Here is a 5,450-nt window from a genome sequence, read left to right on the forward strand (position 1 = left end):
AAGAACCTGCTGATAGTGGCTACAGGAGCACAGCTACTGTGGATGCAGTTCCCCGCTCATCTGAGTACTGCCTTCCTCTCCTCCCTTTTAAAGAAAGAGCCCTTTAAAGTGGCACCTGCAGCTGCTGTTGGGGTGGTTTTGACTGTGCAAAAAAAAAAAAAAAACCAGTCACGGAGAGGTGCAGTTTGCGGTGCCACCCCCTTTAAACCTGGAAGCTGGAGCATTTACCCCCATTGCCCTCTGCCATTTGTGAAACCAACTGTTACTCTGCAGATGCCTGATCTTGTCTGATCTTAGAAGCTAAGCAGGGTCAGGCGTGGTTAGTACTTGGATGGGAGACCGCCTGGGAATGCCAGGTGCTGTAGGCTTATACCATAGTCTTTCGAGACTGAAGGTTGCCATCCAACCATTTTGTGAAAATAGCACACAGGGATCAAGAGAGACCCTTACCTCTTAGGAAGATGTGTTTGCCATTACTGTCAAGTGAGCATGAAAAAGAGAATTCTGTGCTGAGGCAGTATCTACACTGGTAGATCCCTCCATCCGATGGTGTGGCATTGGCAATGAGGAATGCAGCTTCATCTTGCTCTTTCTTCTCCTCTAGCAAATGAGACAAAGATTGATCTTTGTAGAGATGAAATGTTGCATTTGGGTCCTTCTGGTCACTCTTACAAGAGAAGGTGATGTTTTCCCCCACAGTGACCACCGTACTGGGGCTTGCTGAGAGGGACGGCACAGCATTCAGTTGTTCTGGATGAGACAGAGGACAAGAATGAGATTTGGAGGCATGGCTCAAGAACAATTAGACTCTGTAAAGAAAAAACTCTTGCATGCTCTGGGGGAACATGAAGACGAGGTCAGGATGAGAGGGAAGATGGCTATAGGATCCGGAGTCATCTAAGGCCTAAACACATGTGCAGCTATTCTGTGAGAAAATACATCTTGGGTCTCAATCCATGTGGAATTTGTGAGCCCAGATTCATTCCAGTCCAGGACTTCCTTGAAGTCATAAACTGCTGATCTGTCTGCTCCCAATCCTCCTTCGGCAGATGTCCTATGTCTTGCATGTATCCTAGCCAAAAGAGGTGGGAGCTTCTCCTTGAGGGTTTGCCATTTGGGGGGCAGTCAATGCCTTGCTCTTGCTAAGGAGATCAGGGTTCCTAAGCTGTTTGTTTTCTGAGCCAGCGTGCACAACATTTGTGTGGGAGCAAGCTGCTCCACTCCTTGGGGTTTCCAAGAAAGCAGGTATAGGATCATGCCCCAAAGCAGGCACATGGAACAGTCATCCAAGCAGCCACCCTTCACACCCACAGTTTGGAAAGGAGGCAAAGATATTTCAGTTTCACTCCCCACAGCTCGCCTCCCTCTCATTCATGCCCCAGCACTACATGACTTGAGCTGCAATCATATACATGCTCTTTTGGGAGTATGCCACATTCAACACAATGAGATCTACTTCTGAGTAGGCATAGATAGGTAATATAAACACAGCACCAAAGCAGATTAGACAGGTCTTTCCTATCTGCTCAATACAGAAGGGAGGGCAACAATCAAGTAGGCAAGAACAACCATATCCATTTGTTTGTATTTCATTTACACACACACATTCCGTAGCGGTCAGGGATTGCTACCATAAAAAAGGTTGTGTGTGGCAATCCATCCACCTGCTATAAAGTTCTTAGACCAGTAGGTGTTCCCTTCTCTGACTGGGAGCATCTTTCTAAGATCTCAAGCAAAGGAAGTTCCCCCCCCCCCAGCAGTCCTAAGAGTCTTTCCTCCCTGGAGATACTAGGATCCTCTGCATGTTTTCTGCCACTGGGCTAGATCCCCTCCTGTAACTACCTAACTCTTCGCCATAGGCATAGGTAGGTAATATAAACACAGCACCTCTCCCCTCTCCCCTCTTTGTGTGAAAATGGCACACAAAGACCGAGACAAGCCCTCACCTGTTACGAAGATTTTAACTGTGTCGCTGAAGTCTGAGTAGTAATAATAATTGCCTGACGGGATGAAATATCTACAAACATAGAGCCCCCCATTTGTTGTTTGGGCTTTGAGAATCTGAAATGTAGCCTCTTTCCTTACTTGCGGACTAATTCGAAACGTAGTACTATGTAGAGGTGCCACTTTGTGCAGTTCAAACAATTTCCGTGAGTAGCTATCACTCTGACAGCGGATGTTGACATTTCCACCCTGGATGATCACAGTGTTGGGGGAGATGGAGAGGGAAGGCTTGGGGAGAGACTGTCCTGGATGAGAGAGAAAAGGAGAATGAGATTTGGAAGGTGGAGCATTTGCAACAGCCTGTCAAACTGTGTTTTCATGTGTTTTCATGCTCTGAGCAAACGTACACAAAGTTTTGGAACTGGGTAAGATTTGCTTGTGCCATCCACAAATCAGTAAGGGAGCTCAAGTGTTCAAACGGAGGGCTTCCAGCATGAACACTGCAGCAGCCCAACTGTAAAAGGCTGTTGGGAAAGATGTTTGAAAATGCTGCAGTGGTGGATCCTTTGTGGATCCTCTCTACTGAGTCCTGGAATGACAGAAATTGTTGCTGCAATAGATTACAGAGGCCACCGTGTGTCAGATTCTAACAAGGCATTCTACATACTTGAGGCAAGAGGGAACCTTGCATTGAATTTGCAAAGAACTTAGTGGTTTTTGTGGCATCGCAGCTGGTGTGGTGCTGTAGCTAAGAGACTGAGCAATACCTCAGCAAGCCCCTAGTTCTCCTTTTGCTTCTGCTGTGAACCTGCAGGTTATTTTACGCAAGACTGTGCCACTCAATCTGTAGGGTGGAAGGAAGGCTGTGTTGGAGAGGACTGAGCTTTGTCATGTGTGGTTATTTTGTTGATCTAAATAGGGTAGACAAATGAGTGCCAGTGTGGTCTTTTGTTACTGTTGGGAAAAGGGGAGAGTGATGCAGAGCAGTCAGTGAAAGGACCTCTGTTCCTATGGTAGAATATACCACCTGACTAGCTGCTACCCACAAACAGACACAGGAACCTCAGGAAGTATCAGAGGTTCTTACTCCAGTACTTTGGAACAGAGAACCCTAATAGCTGTTCTCCTTGTGTGGAAGTGTGGGGGAGTATGATGATGTCTGCTGTTGTGGAGACAGAGCACACATCCCACCCATCCTTTTCCTGTGATGGTCTGGATGGAAGAGAAAGTGTGTGGAGAAAGGAAGGAAACTGAAAGGATCATAGAAGGCAGGTAAAGGGACCCAGGTGTCTGGACAGTACACTGTCCTCCAGAGTTTGCCAGGCAGCACTGCATTGCATCAAAAAATCCAACAGTTAGAGTGGTGGAACAGGGGAAACTGCATTCAAATCCCAGCCAGCCATGAAGCATGAGTGATGTTGTGATGTTGGGGCAGTCACTTGTTCTCAGTTTAAACTTCCTTGCAGGATTGTTGTGAGGATAAAGAGCAGGGGAATAGACCATGTATATTGTGCTAAGCTGCTTGGAAGAAAGGTAGCCTACAAATACTGATTGTGACCACATGTTAATTGGTTGTGAGTCAAGCTGCAGTGAAAGACACAGTGACAGCAGTTAAAGGTTGATCAGCAATCAAGCCAGGAAAGCACATCTTGCCCCATGTTATGTAACACCTAGAGTGACACTGGAAGGATCAGTAGCGTCATGGGAGAGAGTTAAGGGAACTGAAGCCAGACATTTCTGATAATTGCAGGACTGCTCTCTTCTTACAGGGGGCAGCCAGTTTTATCTATGCTGTCCAGAAGCCCTGGAGGACAGGCCCCTGGACCTTTAAGAATGGTACAGGACTGGGATACTTGTCACTTGTCCTCAGTCAGGGGAAAGAAAAGCAGACTTGCTTGGGTGGGGCCATAACATTTAGCTCCCATCACCCTCCCATTTAGCTCCCATCATCCTCCCACCCCATCCCATTAGATAAAAAGAATCTAAATATCTTTTGTCCATTGACACTCACCTCTGGTTAGCCAGTTCTCCCCAGTCAGCCACCACCCTGGAAAGGAGAGGATTCAATGAGTGGGGAGATGTCTCAGCAGCAGTGACCAAGACTGGGTGCCTGATCCTGCCTCCCGGCAACTGCCCACCCACTGCTGGTGCCATTACCCTCCCATCAAGCAAGTCATACCAACCGAGGAAGTGGATGCTGAATGGGAGTTTCATGCTGAAAGACCACTTAGCCTTGCTTCATCTGGCTGTGGGTCCTGGTTGCTGCTATGCCTGTTATCCCCAGAATGAACTTCTCAGCTGAACACTGCACTTCCTTATGGCACAGCTCTTCCCCGGGAGGGTGGCGATTCATCTGCGATGTGCCAACAGAGCTGACCACTTTCAGCAGTCAATACCCTACACCACATGACAAACCACATCCCTTCTAGGCTGTGGCCAGAACATGCAAAAAGCAGAAGAACTAGAACTCAGCAGCCATACACACCCTGGGGATTCCATGAAGGTTCAGCATGGACTTGTCTTTTCAGCCTCTTCTAGGCAGGGCCAGCCTTTGTGGGCCACACACAGCAAGAGCCCCAGTGGTGCACTGCTTTAGAGTGTGGGGGTGTGTAAGCCTCCTGTCTCCTCCTCCAGTGCTGTCGGATGGATGGGACATCTGGGCAGTGACGTCACTAGGGTTTGCATCACCCTGTGCAGAAGGCCAGCGCATCACCCCCAAGATGGACCTCTTCATGCAGTGGATGGGGCAAAAACCCAGATGGTTGGCCTGCTGATGTACCATCTCCCCACACCCGCTGTTTTTTTCAGCATACCTTTTGATAGAATAGAGATATTTCAAAGCGGGTTGTTTCATTGCATTCTGCTGCAAATTACACATTGAATGGGATATAACGGGGGGTGGGCAAACATTTTGGCAAGAGGGCCACATCGCCTCTCTGACACTGTTGGGAAAAAAATCAATTTACATGTCAAATATGAATAAATTTACATCAATGAATACATTAGAGATGGAACTCATGGAGTCTAACAAAGGCCTTCCTCTAACTCAGCTAGCAGCTTGCGTCTGGTGGTTGTGACCGGTAGTCTTGGGTCAGCGTGGGTTCCAGCAGTCTCTGACAGGCCAGAGGCTTATTGGAGACTGGGGGCTCCCTGTGGGCCGGATTGGGGAAACCTGAGGGCCACAAATGGCTCCTGGGCTAGGGTTTGCCCACCCCTGGTATATAACATATGTAATGTGATGGTAATATTCCTACAAACTGTGATTTTAGTGATTTTGGTCACTAGTGGTGCCCCTCCCCGGGTTTCAACTTACTAACCCCTCATTGGTTCCGTGCGGTGTCATAATAGCATCTCATTGGCTCTTCAAACAATTAGTCTCATTGGTCCGTTTTCAATTAAGGAATTGAGTTACGTAACACAGTTGCATTTTTGTTTTCTGGTTTTTTGGCCATAACCTTTCATAGCATGGAGATATTTCACTAGTTTTTTTCATTGCATTCTGCTGT

At 47.5% G+C, this 5,450-nt stretch overlaps 1 long non-coding RNA gene across 1 annotated transcript; it reads right to left on the reverse strand.

Annotated features, from left to right (window-relative positions):
* Positions 1 to 2,175: 2,175 nt before the first annotated feature.
* On the reverse strand, positions 2,176 to 4,210 carry LOC136651267 (uncharacterized). Its single transcript, XR_010794505.1, has 3 exons — positions 4,128 to 4,210; positions 3,956 to 3,991; positions 2,176 to 2,249 (listed from the first exon to the last, which is right to left on the reverse strand). It is a non-coding gene; the product is annotated as an uncharacterized lncRNA (long non-coding RNA).
* Between the last annotated feature and the right edge of the window lie 1,240 nt (positions 4,211 to 5,450).

Source organism: Tiliqua scincoides, chromosome 5, assembly GCF_035046505.1.
Source record: "Tiliqua scincoides isolate rTilSci1 chromosome 5, rTilSci1.hap2, whole genome shotgun sequence".
Lineage (NCBI taxonomy): Eukaryota > Metazoa > Chordata > Lepidosauria > Squamata > Scincidae > Tiliqua > Tiliqua scincoides.